The following is a 15,113-nucleotide window of genomic DNA, read 5'->3' on the forward strand; positions in this document are numbered from 1 at the left end:
AACCCAGCCGTGCACGGCAGGCCCAGCTGCGGCAGTGGGCTGACAGGAGAACACGCCTGCCTCTAGGGTGTGTGATTTGGGGGACGAGGGTGGAAAAAGACCAGGGTGAGTGGGAAGTCCAGTTCCAGTAGTGGGCACTGGCCTGCACCAGGACTCCTTGTGTGTGTGCCTGTGTGGTTTGCTTGTGTGCGCAGTGTGTGTGTGTGTGTGTGTGTGTGTGTGTGTGTGTGTGTGTGTGTGATGTATGTGTGTGGTTTCTGTGTGAAGGTAACGTGTGCTTGTGTGTGGGGTGCCTGTGTGTGTACATGGTATCTGGGTGGGGGTAGTGTCTGTGTGATGTGTATATAGTGTGTGTAGTGTGGGGTGTGTTTGTGTGCAGGGTGTGCAGGCGTGTGTTTGTGTGCACAGTGGTAAGAGGAGTAGGGACGTTTCTAGAAGCTCAGATTTCCCTGGTCAGAGTAGCAAAAATTATAAATAAACTTACAGGACCGGGGGAGAACAAGGCACCAGGCAGAGGGGTGCTGAGCGCCGGGGTGGGACAGGGACACAGCTGAGAGCCTTTCCCATCAGCCCACGAACACAAGGCTTCCACTCCTGTTCCTCACACCCCACCAGGTCCTGGCCACACGTCCCAGTGGTGCTCTCCAGTCCATTTCCTCCTCCCTCGACCTCTGCCCCCCCGGCCAGGTGAGCAGCGCGCCTTCCCCACACTCTGCCCCCCACCCTGCCCAGTGGGCCTGCCACCTAATGGCTCATCTTCTCCCAGCCGCTCTACACGGCAATCACCCCGGGGCCGTCCACAAGAATAAGGTGCTTCTCGTGGTCCACAAGGCCAGCCACCACCGGCCGCTACCTGCTGTCAGGTCTCAGCTCCGGCCACACATGTAGCAACTTCCCTCACTTCCCCAGGGTGCTGGCTGCCTCCCACCCCCTCACCGTGGCCAGCAGGGGACCTCTGTCAAAAATACGGGCCCACGCCTGGCTAATCCCACCTTGGCCGATAGTTGTCAGCTACAACATCGCCTCCTCCAGGAAGGCTCCCGGCTGCCCAGATCCAGGCGGGGGCCCCACCACGTCCTCCCTCAGCCCCCATCATCTCAGCGCCACGGGACAGGGATTTCCATAGGTTTTATCCATCGCACTCCCCCCAGGCCCAGAGCAACACATGACAAGTGGTTGGCACCCAAGAAATATTTTTGGAAGGAAGAGCCCTTGCAACACTTTATCCTAATTGTCTGTCTGTCTGTCCTTAGACTGCAGTCTCCCTGAAGGCGGGGACTGTGGTGAGTCATCATTTTAACCCAGTACTCAGCAGAGAGAGCAGTGCATAGTAGATGATAAGTAGGTTTTGCATAAGACAGCAGAATAGTACATAGCTAGTTTTTTTTAAGATTTATTTATTTGTTTGTTTGTTTGTTTTTAGGGAGGGGGAGGGAAGAAGAGAGAGAAACATCAATGTGTGGTTGCCTCTCTAGTGCCCCCTGCTGGGGATCTAGCTGGCAACCCAGGTATGTGCCCTGACTGGGAATCGAACCAGTGACGCTTTGGTTCCCAGGCCCGTACTCAATCCACTGAGGGCCTACGCAGCTGTTTTTTAGAAGAAGAATGATGAAATGTTCTGTGTAGTGGAGTAGATAGGTATCTGACAGGCACTGTCACATGAGAAGGTGATAGCATGTACATACCATGCTGACTTTTCTATAATAAGAGGCTTAAAGAAGACTTGACATCCATGGCAACTTGTACTAAGGATAACTCTAGAAGGATGCATAAGACATGAATAAAAGTGGCTACTTTTCAGAGTGGGGACTGAGCAAATGCATATCAGGAATGGGAGCAAGATGTTTTCCTTAATGTCATTTTATACTTTCACTTCTCAACTTTTTGAATGTATTACAAAATAAAAAATTTAAAACAAGGACAATGAATGTTGGCGGAAGAAAGAGAAGGAGGAAGAACAAGCAGGGAGAGAGGCGCACCCCACTCGGTCACCCCTCGGCCTTGGATTCTGCTGCAGGAGGACGTGCCCCTGAGACGTCCCCCAGGCCCACATGCTCCGGCCAGGGTGCCAAGTCCCCAGGGCGAGGCAAGGTCACCTCGACGTTTCTGTGTGCCCCTGTGTCCTAGAGGAGGATCCTGTGACCGGAGATGTCAGTCACTGAGTAAGTGTTTCCAGCCTCAGAGGCTCAGCTCTGGAGATAAACTATCAAGTCTGCCCAAGCCTCTGTGAATTACCTACCGCGTGAATCACCGCACCTGGGGGCAGGTGTTTCCCAAGGTTACTCTCAGGGCTGACCTGTAGTCAACACTCTGGAGCTCGTCTCCCAAGCCCTACTGATCCCTGAAAAGATCCTCCCCCAACGGAGGGCCTCGGGTAAACCGGCACAACTACTCGTGGGCTACTGAGTAGAAGACACTACATACAAGCCCTAGGACCCTGCATTCTCACCCCAAGCTTGCACAGCCCTTGCTGGCTCACATGCACCAGAGCACAGGCAAGAATTTTCTCAGTAGTATTGTTGGTAACAGCAAAACTAAAAACAAAACAAACAAACAAAACACATGGAAATGACCTAGACGTCCTTCCACAAGACATTGGATAAATACAGTGTGGTGTATTCAGACCATGGAATTTGACAGCAGTGGACATGAATGAACTAAAGCCACATACATCAGCTGGGTGAGTCTCAGAAGCATGTGGGAGACAGCAAGCCACAGAAGGAGGCTACACTGTGTGCCTTTATGTAAAGGTCAAGGGCAAGAAAACTAAGCAGTTCACCTTCACAACATTTACCACGACGCAGGTAGTAAACAACAAACACCATACAAACAAGGCAATGGTGAGCCCCAATTCAAATAGTGGTAACCCCGGATTGGGGGCAACTGGGGTGGGAGAAAACGCAGTAGGGACCAAACGCCCAGGCAGCTGGGCCACACCTCGAACATTCTCTTCCTCCAGTTGGTGGTGGGGCCCACACACTCCCCGTCCCTCACTGCTACAGTCTGCATCTCGGGTTTCGGTCACACGCAGTCCTTGTATGACTCACACGTTCAGATTTTAAAATTTCAAGCACAGCCTGCACTTAGGAGTCAGGCTCCCTGGGTTTATATCCTGACTTCCTTTTTCATAGCTGAGTGGCTCTGAGACTCAAATCGTCTGGTTAGCATTGTGGTCACTTAAAACAAAATTTAAAATATAATGATCGCACCTGCCCAGAATTCCTGGGAGCAGGCAGCTAGCGAGCTTATTCCCAGGAAGGTCCTACCTCCACTTTCCAAACTGGACAAAGGTCCCCATGGGAGGAACTCGCCGTGTCCTCTCTGTCCCCATGGCGCCAGGTGCACTTCAGGCCCACGACAGCTGCTCGTGAAGACCACTGCACTTTGGGGGAAGACCTCTGCTCGTCTGGGAGTTCTCCAGACATCTGCGACCTCGGATCCAGAGCCTTTGCTCTCAAACGTGAAGGGCTTTCCCTTGACCTTAAAGTCTTAGTAACATTTATCTTATATACAATGACAGCCCATGATTAGAGGAAATTGAGTGGTTTCCAAACCTTGAAAGTAGGACAGACTGATATTTATAGGCCTTCCAAGAATCTCAGCCAAGTCTCTGATTTGATTTTCCTGTTTCAGGCTAGATCTGAGTGAGAGAATTAATTGTGCAATCCTGGACAAGTCGTAAATCTGAAGTCAGATCATCTTACTCAAGCCTTTGCATGATCTTGAGCCAGCCACATTGCTACCCTCAGTTTTCTCTTCTGTAGAATGGGGGCAATAATTAGTTCTTGCTTACTTCACGAGGATGATGTAAAGGTAAAAGCAAAATCATGACTATGTTGTCGACTGGGAAACTACACAGCAATGATGAAAAGAAAGGTCCCTGGATTTGCAGTGAAGACTGTAGAGAAAGAAGACTGGATTTGTGCTGGTTGGTTCTTAAGTTACCAAATAGGTACTGAGGACTCTTATGTACCAGGCACTATTCTGAGTGCTTTATACATGTCAACTCATTCTGTCCTCACAACCATCCTATGAAGGAGGTGTTATGTCATTGTCCCCATTATATGGATGGGCAAGCTGAGGCACCATTAAGGACCCTGCCCAAGTGGCACAGGAGTATGTGGCAAAGCTGAAATCCAAAGCCAGGTGGTCAGCCGTCAGAAGCTGGGCTCCTCACCAGCTAGTCTGCCTCCTGCTCGAGACCTGCGAAGCCCAGCTCTGCTGCTCACTAATTCTGTGTGCGGTCCTCCATTTGTTCACCCCACATAAACTTACTGGGGGTTTACTGTGTGTCAGGCACTGCTCTAGGAGCTGGGGGTGGAGCGGCAGTCGGGCGCAGGAGGGGGAGCTGCACCAGTGACCAGCCAAGGTGTCCGGAGGGCGGAGCGCCGAGGACGAAGAACGGCGTGGATGTCGGAGTCTGTTCAGGCTGCTGTGCAGACCACCACAGCTCGGGTGGCAGGTAAATGACAGGCACTGGAAGTCCAAGATGAGGGTGCCAGCAAGCTTGGGTTCTGAGGAGGACCCTCTTCTGGGTCTTTCTCCGGAAGGAAGGCGGGACGGAGCACCCTGAGGCCTCTTCTGTAAGGACACTAACCCTGCTGGTGAAGGCTCCGCCCCATGACTTACTTACCTCTTGTCCCTTGGGTTAGGGTTTGAATTTGGGAGGACGCAAAACTGCGAAGCGAGGGCATGGAGTGTGACTCTGGGCTAGCAGTGTCCTTCGTCTGAGCCTCCCACTGTAAAGCAGAGATACTGAGGCTGCCGGGCCTGCTTCTGGCCTCTGGGAGAGGCGGTCTCGTGAGCCCTGGAGGCGGGGGGCACACACACCACAACAGGCCGCCCAGCAGTGCGGCACCGCCGCGTTCGTTGCTGCTGCCGCTTCGCTCCTCTGGTGCTCGGTGCACATCTTTACCTAGTGTGTTCACCATGTTTCCTGTTGATCGTGCAGATCTCTGCATCTCTCAGTAAACTGGATTTTTGAGGCAGGAGCAGATCCATGTATGCGTAAGTGTGAAACAAAGGCGTAATCGTTCGTGTTAATAATCTCTATCTGATGAGCCCCTGCCGGCGTCAGCCCCTTGTACACAATGTTGAACTTAATCTTCCACGTGTAAGTTATTATTATCCCTGCTCCCAGAGGAGGAATAAGAGCACAGAGAGGTAAGTACCTTGCCCGTGGCCATTCACCAGTGAGTGACAGGACCAAGATTGGAACTCCACGGTCTGTCACCAACCCCGAGCTGTCACTCGGCGCTACAATTCATATGTATTCAGCTGTTCAACAAATACCTTGTGGGCACCTGCTATGTTCTAGGTGCTTTACCAGATGCTGGAGACACGGAGGTGGAAAAGGCAGGAGCGGTTTCTGCCCGCATGAGAGACAGGACCGATAAGTCACCAAGTACATCGGGTGGGCGCTGATTCGATAGGCTGGGGGTCGCACGGAGGTGGGGCGGCAAAGGGGGGCACTGCCGAGCCCAGCCCTGAGTAATACAGAGAAGCTGGCCTTGGAAAGGGCGCGGGGAGGGAGTGGGCGCGGAGAGCCGCGAGAAAGGAGGCCGGCGGCGAGGGCCGAGACGGGAGGGAAGAGAGGCCCCGGCGCCAGCAGGGCCTCAGAGACTGCGGGGAGCGGCACCGGGGGCCACCCGCGGTTTCCGGGCAGAAGTGCGTGACCCGAGGCGTGTTTTAGAGGAAATATTATTGTCGAGTATTTAAATAAATAGCATTGGAGTGCGCTAATAATAATCATAATGACTTTTTAAGAACCTGTTTAGAAGACGAGAGAGCAGACAGGAAGAGGGCTGGGAGGTGAGGCAGGGCGAGTTTTCCCGGGCCTTCGCTTCGGCTGGGATGAGCCTCGTTTATCGTGTATGCAACAATGGGCTGTGCCGGGAAATAACTGGGTAACTGAATAGACCCCTCTGCGGTGAGAGGGGCCAGGCTCCTCCCCCTTCTCTTCCCACCCTGAGGAGGCAGGTGGCACAGAGAAGACCCATTTCCTACCAGGAAAAGTAGGGTGTCTGAGGGGCAGATGCTTTTGGACAATGCTTAGGACCAGTCCCTTCCACCCAGGAGCCGGGATCTCTATTTCTAGGTGCTATTTAGTCTCTGCCAGAAGGTGGCCCAAGAGTCAGGACTTCTGGGTTCTTATTAAGCAGCTCTGGCTGCCTTATAGGAAATGGTCACCCACACCCAGCCTCATCCTTGCTCCACACCCATGAAGGGCTTTCAGAGAGCACCCCACACACCTCAGGATCCTTGCGTGTCCTGCAGTCAGGGCACTCAGGGGACAGGGCACTGCTGGGTCCTGCCGGAGACCTCAGGTGTCTGCATGGCCTGCCTCCCCTCAGCCCCTCCACCACCCTGCTAGCCCAGCCCTCTTCTAACTCCTGGAAAGGAAGCAACTCCTCATCCTAGGAATCTGTCAAGAAGCAAAGAAAACCCCAAGAAAGAGGAACATTTAGGAAGCAAAAAGATCAAATTTGAAAACTTCTGGAAAACTGAGTAATCCCACCACGCCAATGGCGTAGAACTGTGCAAACTGAGTGTGAGCCAGTGCCCAGTCTCATCTCCTCCTCTTGTTCCAGCCCCAGCTCTTGTGCCCATGGAGGTGTCTGGGGAGAGGGGGACCTGGCAGAGCCCCCTGAACTTATGCAAAGCTTAAAGAGCTGAATTCTCCACCGCTCTCGTTCCTGGATGACAGATTTCTCACTTGGCTGTTTCCCTCAGTCCCGGGAAGGGACCTACGGAAAGGCCCTTCACCAATGCCCTTTCCACTCCTGCTCCAGACGTCGCTTGTCCTAGTATCTAGATAGGACGTGTGTGCACCATGTTCAGAGATGATGAGACAGGTTTGGAGGAGGGGGGAGCTGAAAAGAGACTCATGCAAATAGAGCCTCTTTACCCTAATGATATGCAAATACACCCTGGTTCCCTTTCCTTGGCCCCGTGGAGCCAAGAAATGACTTATCTATGTTCAGTGAACCAAAAAAAGGTCCAGAGAGAGAGAGCTGAAGACAGGGACAGGGGAGAGAGGCCTGAGAGCCCTGGCTGAAACCCCCAGACTCCAGTGGCCCCCGAGGCAGAGGACAGCTGAAGAGGCAGTCCAGACACCTGGGGGGAGCTGCAGGTTCCGGCCACAGAGTTGGGACAGGTGGGTGTGGGGGAAGTGCCTGAGCTGTCAGGACAGGTGCTGTCCCCCTTCACCACCACCTCCACCCCCTCTGGGGCGTGCCTCTTACCACCTCCCTCCACCTGGGTAGAGACTGTCTCCCTCTGTGCTATTATCTCCTACAATTGCTCATAAATGACAACACCCCCGGCAGCCCGCCCAGCGCTTGAACTCCTTCTGAGCAAGCCTCTCTTCCGAGGATTAACTTCCCTTTGGAGAGCCCACAATAGCCCTCCACATCCTTTGTGCCTCTGTTTGCTGCAAATATTGAAGCTCTCTCCTGAAACCCATTACGGGCCATGGGGACAAAGGCTTCCCACCAGCTCCCGGACAGAGCCGGTGCCAGGATATTCCTGGCTACTGTACCTGCCACCTCACCTGCCTCGTCTTCTCCAGTTACCCCCGGAGGGAAATACCATGCACTCACACCAGGCACTTCTGTGCCAAGGCAGTGGGCAGGCGGATGCCACGTTGCCCACACCCAGGCTTGCCCATTGGAGGGACAGCAGAGAGCCAGGCGCCCTAGGAGTGGGAGATAGAAGGATGTGGGTCGAGGGACCCTAGGGTGGGGCTGAGGACGCCGCAGCAGGCGCACCACGCTCTCCTTTGCCGTCAGGCCTTCCCGAATGCTGTTACCTCTTCCTGCAACACTCCTCCCCCCCCAGTTTTTCGGAGGCTACTTTTATTCTTCCTTCTGGTCTCAGCTTAGGCTTCGCCTCCTCGCCTCCTCCAGGAAAGCAATTCCTCCCTCCCAAATTTAGGTGTGCCTCCCCGGTACTAGCACCTGGTATTCTGACTGCCTGCTCACCATCTGCTTCCTGTGTCTCTCTGCACCTCGGCCTCTGAGCTCCCCGGAAGTTCATCACCACACCTGGCCCCCCACCGAGCAGCGCAGATGAATGCGGTTGGATACATGAACGACTGAACGAATTCAACAAGGCCGAGCTATGCCTGGTCCTCAAGTCACAAGAATTCTGACTAGTGTTGAGTCATGAAGGTGCCAGGATGGGGAGGGACCCAGAAACTCTCATGGCTGCTCTATGGAGGCCCTTGGTTTAGTGAAGGGAAGGGTGCTGGGCTGAACACCCACCAATCGCAGGATGCTGGGCAAATCTCTGAACCCACTCGAGCCTCCGTCCCCTCATCTGGTGAATGGGAAGAATAACAGAGAAAACAGAGGGAGAGAAGGCTTTGGGAACAACGAGGGAGTCGATCCGCAAGCCATCACACAGGGGCTCAAGGCGACCGGACGCCTCAGGAGAAGGGCTGGGGGAGTCCTTCGGGCAGGGGTCGCCCAGCTGCCACGCTGCAACAGTGCTGGGTGGAGAGACACGGGGCTTCTGCTACCAGGTCTGAGAAGGGGTAGGCATCCCTGGGAGTGGGAACTTCAGGAGGCAACCCGGGCCCTAGAGCCGCTGACCCGCCACTCTCATGGTTCCTGTAATGAGCTGGACCGGGGGCTCAATCCGGCCACTTAGTGAGCAAGTTCCTCCTCTCTCTTTGCCTAAATTTCTCCTTCTATAAAACAGCAAGAACAACAGTGTTACCTCATAGGATTGTCAGAAGCTTAAAGGAAGTAACTGTGTAACCTATTTAGCTGTGTCCCCAGTATGCACCGAGTGCCTCATGGGCACAGTTACGGTGTCAGTCTGTCCCTGTGCCCACGCTTGCCATTTCAGGTTTGGAGAACCCAGAAAGGGTCCCGAACTCACCACAGTGACTGGAGACCCAGGAACAGGAGCCGGGCACGGACATAGGGGCCACATTTCTACTCCCATTTCCTTCTGGTTTTGGACTTGAATCATTCTCTCATCATTTCCTGCGTGCAAAGCCAGGCCCCTGTGAAGCAGTGACAGAGGTTTCTCCTGTATCCTACCCCCTCGGCAGTGCTGGGCTGCAGAGATAACTGCCGGAATGGCTGATGTGTTTAGAGATGGGCGCCAAGCAGAAGCAGCTCCCTGATCCCTTCCAGCTCCCTGGAGAAACCTGAACCAAGCGGAGGAGCCCAGCGCTACACAGGGGTGTCAGGGAGGGTGGTGTCTCGCAGGCCTGGTGAGTCGGACGGGCACTGGCTCTGAGGCTGCTGTTTCCCCAGCAGGACGGTCAGAGGTCGGGGGCCGCCTGCGCTGCTCAGCCTGCAGCAGGCCGGCTGGCCTGTGTGTAAGGAGGCTGCTGCGGAAACGCAGTGGCAGGCTTGACAGCTGGCAGCCAGGCAACTCGGGATGTTTCCCTGCAGGAGCAGTGGTGGAAGTCGGTGGGGGAGGGGCACTCCCGGGGGGAAGGGTGTCTTCACGGGGTGGGGAGAAACTGGAGAGGGCGTTTCAGCCTCCGGAGCACCGAGCACCACCATCCACACCGTCCCAGGATCTCCGGGACACTCCACTCCTGATCCCCCTCGGGGATCCAGGCCAGGCCCAGCTGTTGGGGCAAAAACGACGCCTATGCCACTGCTGCCCAGGTGTCTGTTCTGGATGGATTTCTCCACAGGAAAAATTATTCCCGGCAGAAGGGACTTCCCGCCTGACTTTCAGCTCAGAAGGGCAGGGACCGTGCGTCCCTGCTCACGGTTCTCTTCCTGGTACTGAACAGCTGCAGCAGATGCTACAACGTGCTAAGGTACAACTGAACACACTGCCCTCAAATACACCCGTGCAGAAGGTTCCACAGCCTTCTTCCTGGACCTGTGACAGCCCCTCACAAGTCCCTTCCTCTCACCTCACCTCAGTCCTCTCAGCTGTTGTCTAATCTCCGACTGTTGTGTCAAGAGTCAAACAAATAGGCCTCTCCAAGTTCTTGGGTGGAGATAAGGCACCCCCTCAGCCTTTTCTGGAATAAGTAACCCTAAAAATATCTTTCATCACTTCCTTAGCTTTCCTGTTGGCCCATCTCCAAGCCCTCCCTCAAATCTCCTCCTTGGACCTGAACCTGAGCATTCCTGGCTGGCCCTGCTGAGGGAGAGAACTCTTGTGTGAAGAAGCCTGGGTTGGGAACAGCAGGGGGGTGAGGACCGGGAGGTGTGAGAGCAATTTTCCGCTTCAAGGGCCTCCAGCCAGGGCACTGCCTTCCTGCCTGGGTTTCTGAAACTCTGCTCATTCAACCGGTTTTATCTTACCGCCACCAACCCGACCTCCTTCCTGGCATCCTGGGAGAATAGTCCCTCCCGGCAGGGACCGTGTGATGACCTCATGCCATGGCTCTGCACTTACTTTTCCAAGAACTCCCCAAGGAAGCCTCTTAGAGGCAGATCTCCAAATCCCATCCTCAAAAATTCAGATTCTGAAAATCAGGGTTGAGGCCCAACCAGCTTGTTATTTTTAACAAGCATGCTGGATGCTGGCGGTCCCGGAGCACTGTTTGTGGGACACCTCACCAAGAGACCGAAGGATCACATAGGAGGTGGATGGCTCTGCAAGGGGACTGAGACCTGCCGTGCTGCCCACATCAGGCAGGAGGCAGATGGAGAGGGGCGGGACTGAGCCAGGGCCTTGGACGTGGCCACTGAGGAAGGTGAACTTCTCCCACCATCCCCTAATCAGGGCCCAGAGCAGCAGAAAGCCAGGCAAGGTGGAGGCAAGAAAGCCCCAGAAAAGAGATGAAATTACACTACCTGGCCAGGCGGCTTCTGCAGTGACAGATGGGTCACTTGGACCCCAGCACCTACGGAGCAGAGACCTGCTGGCTGGTTGACAATGACGTCTCATTGCCGGATGGGGCCTGAGTGAGTGTAGGGCTGTCCCGTTGTCCCTCCAGTCTCTGCCTCCCGCTCTGAGAAGTCACTTCAGGCCCTGAAATGGAGCTCAGCTCGAGGATTCTGCACTTCCTGCTTAAAGATGAGCAACACAAACACCCTCAGTGCCCTCCGCTCCTTCCAGCCTGGGCTCCCCACCCGAGTCCTGCAGTTCCAACCCCTAGTTCTGCAAGCCCACAAGTCAGGATCTGTGCGGACTTGCTGCCCACCGACCCCACCTCAGGGAGGGGGTTTCTGGCAGCCCGATCAGCACTTAGTGTCAGGAGAGAATTCTCAGGATTCTGGGCCTGCCACTACTAGCCACATGAGCTGGGGTGGCCTCCTGATATTTCTGAGCCCTGGTTTCTGTATTTATAAAGTGGGACTAGCAATCCCCGCACCCCAGAGGGCTCATGAGGGTTAGATGAGATCAATGAGCCACGGTGCCCAGTGTGAAACCCTTGCCTTAAAGGTTCTGTGTTCCTACCACAGCCCTGCCCAGGGGAACAAGGAGAAGAGACATCTACTCGGCTTCTCTGGTGTCCAAGGAGGTGTCTTGCAAATAAAGACATCTTTGCTAATTTCCTCCTTCTGGGTGGTGTCTGTACCCTCTGGAAGGAAGTGCTCAGTGTACCCAGTGCATGCTCTGTCAACCAACCAGACATGGCCTGCTCAGCCTCAGCTGGCCTGGCCTTGTCATCGTCCTCAGGTATCCCACCCTCTGCACCCACTCACACACCCTCCTCCTACAGACCCAAACCCTAAGCATCCCCCTCAAGCCTGCAGAGTCCTGCCCACACCAAGTTCTTTCATCACTCTCCAAATCAGGGTCGCCCGTCAGTCTTCAACCCCCCACCTGACCCCGCACTCCCCAAGAGCAAACTCTAGGGCTTGCCTATTTGATCCTAGCCCTGAAACACATCACACACACCATCGTCACATCTGTCCCTCTGTGAGGACAGAAGCTAGCTGAGGCTTTTGCAATATCAGGTGATGTCACAGTGGCCCAGCACAGAAATTCAGGGTCGGGGGCGTGCCCAGTGGTGGCCTGCCGGTTGCAGTATTCACCGTTCTGTTCAGGGGCTTTGATGAGAGAGAGACCCTCTCTGCTGGCCACTTGCCGAGACCTCTGTGGTCACAGTCACATGATAGTATGGAACTGGGTTTTTTTGTTTGTTTGTTTTTACATTTTACTTTGAACATAGAGTATTAGAATTGGAAGGGGCCTAGGGGACCACTTAGGGCCACATTCCCCTCCCGCCTCCACTTTCCAGATGAGGCAACAGGAAGTGACCTGCCAAGAGCCACCTCGGGAGCAAGGGGCAGAGCTGAGATCCAGATCTCCTCGCACTCTGATCTTACCTGAGCACTACGGAGTTGTGGTTGTTGTTTGTTTTAGTTTACAAAGCGCTCTAACAGTCCAATTTCATTTAGTCTTCTCTAGCCTGTGAGGTAGATATTATTAGTAACATCCTAGTTTTCCTGTTACAGAAAGGGGCCTATCCGGGATCAGGGCACCTGCCTGAAGTCACACGGCCGGCATAGATGGGACTCTGTCCCTGGGGAGCCGACCGTGACGGCTCTGTGAGTGGCCTGAGCTCTCTGTGTTTCACTGACTGGGCCTGAGGAAAAAGAGCCCTTTGCCTCCTGAGTGGCGGTGGGAGTTGGGAGGAAACCTCATTTCATAAATTCCTTTCCTTTCAACATCCTGCGGGGACTGTCCCCAAGGTTACACAACCGATGTAAGCTAGTGGCAGCTCTTGGGACTAGGCAAAAAGAAGATATGTTCCTGGGTGTTGCCTCCCTCTGTAGCTCTGCACACAAAAGTCCCATGCCCATGAAAGTCCCACGCTGGAGACATCCGCTGTGATCCAGAACTTACTCACTCCCTTGCTCGTTCAACAAACACCTGTGAATGCCAACAATGTGCCAAGCCATGTGCTAGGTGCTAAAAATACTTAAGTGAATAGCACAGTCTAACAGAGCCCGGGGGCATGGGGCTCCCAGCGGCGCTGGGCTCCACCCCAGCGCTCACCTGTTGGCTACTAACCTATACTCTAGTGGGGAAGACAGACATGTCAATAAGGAATTGATCATTCATTGGGCAGGGGCCCAAGGACTGGAGGGAGGGGCACTTAGGTTCAGGCTGAGGGATGGCGGAGGGAAAATGTGTACAAGTAAGACCAGCAGAAGAAGAGAAAGGGCGGTCCAGGAGGCAGGAGGAGACGGCGTGAGTGAAGGTGCGGGGAAACAGAGAGCATGGTGGGTGTGAGCTGTCCGAGCATGCTTGCAGAAAGATCTGGAAGGGTGTACGCTTAACTGCTGTGGCTGGTTATCTCAGGAAAATTTCATTATGGAGGCTTTTGCTTTCTTGTTTGCACATTGCTATTTTGTTGGGAATTTTTACAATGAGCAAGAATTACTTTTATAAGCAGAAAAAATTACTAATACACAAGAAAGAGTATTCTGTGCATGATGAAACTCTAAGAAGCATGGTTTTGGGGGAGCATAAAGATGGAGGGGGACTGCTCTCAGCAGAGGAGAAAATCCACAGAGCTGTTGAAAGTCCCCAGTGGGTCTGCCTCTCGCCCTAGGCAGTGTCTGGAATGTTCATTAATTGGGCCAGTCCTTGCCTGGGAAGTTGCAGGGCAGCCCAGGAGGAATGCCCATCAACTTGCCTGATGTATTCCAGCGGGAGCCCAGAGAGTAGGCAGGTGCCTAGGCTCTGCCCCCCGCCTTAAGGGCCCCACTTTCCCTCAGGCTGGGAACCGTGCCAAGGTGAGGCTGAGGCAGCCTCCGGGCTCCTACTCAGAGTGTTACTCTCCACCCCTGTCCAATTCTCTCCCCTGCCTGGGCTAGACTGGTGAAGGACAGAACACCTAAAATTCTCTGAACAAGATCATTTCCAAAAACAATATTTTTGGTCTTATTGATAGACATCAATTCTATAGACACCCACTTTTTCAACACCCTCAGTATTAGCAGAATCTTTCTCTATTTGTCCTTTGCCAGGGAAGGTAAACTGGCAAGATGTGACTTGAGTGAATCATTCAAACACACACACATCTATAGCTTATTCATCCATTCAGCAGGGTCTATAGGAAGGGACTGCAAGCTGAGGGTCACATCAAGGGTCACAACCAAGTCCCCAACCCAGAATAACCTCTCTTTCACTGGTGCTGGAATTTCATCTTGGATTTAGGCACTGCTCACCTTCTTTCTAGAGCTTTCTTTCTTTCATTAGGTCTTGTCCTTTCCTTTCCTTTCCTTTCCTTTCCTTTCCTTTCCTTTCCTTTCCTTTCCTTTCCTTTCCTTTCCTTTCCTTTCCTTTCCTTTCCTTTCCTTTCCTTTCTCTCTCTCTTTCTTTCTTTTCTTTCTCCTACTAAGAAGGAACGCCCTGGAAAGGTTCAGAAGAGTTACATCCCAGTAATTTAATGCAGGTTTACTGTTGCATGTTTTCCTCTGTGGGGATCAGAGACCAAGATGGGATTATCATGTGCACTTAAATAGCTCAGGAACAGACGGGGTGCCTGGGGGCAGGTCAGGGGTACTGGTGTTGTCAATGTAAGAAACATCCAGACCTGTAGAGAATTTTTGCAAGTTATTGGAACCAAAACTGATGACAATCTTTTATGCATTTGAAATTAAGGAAGGGGAACATAAGGAAGATTCCAGGAAGGTGGGAGAAAGCAAGGTGGGGATTAGATTACAGGATAGTTATCATTTTGTGCTGGCTTGAGGGTGGTTACACTTTCACAGGCACCACCTCTGGCATTTCAAAGGTGTGTTGACCTGGATGCACAAGAACAGTGGACAAGACTGGCTTAAAATTCCTTCACTAAAGAAGTCGTGGTCCTGGGGCGCTACTACCCACCATGACCTACCCAGCTAGGAATTTATGATCAGATCACCCAGCGAGGTTACTTTCTGGGGAACCCCTTTTACATCCACAGTGTGCATTACCAATGTCCCTCCTCTCTTTGGGGACTGAGTAGAGTCTCTCAAAACAAAAGTAAAGAGACTCCAGTTGTTCAAAGGAAGAGCTTGATTTGGGGCTGGGACTAGAGTCCCATAAGGGCCAGTCCCCACTGGGGACAGAAGCTGCTCTCTCTCCTCTGCCTTCTAGAGCCTCCGTAGATGAGGAACAGCTTCAGGGTCATGTCTTATGCAACGATGCTACTGATGACAAAGATGATGATTCTCTTACCAGTT

Source organism: Artibeus jamaicensis, unplaced genomic scaffold, assembly GCF_021234435.1.
Source record: "Artibeus jamaicensis isolate MK-2021 breed Jamaican fruit bat unplaced genomic scaffold, CSHL_Jam_final contig_475, whole genome shotgun sequence".
In the NCBI taxonomy this organism is placed as follows: Eukaryota; Metazoa; Chordata; class Mammalia; order Chiroptera; family Phyllostomidae; genus Artibeus; species Artibeus jamaicensis.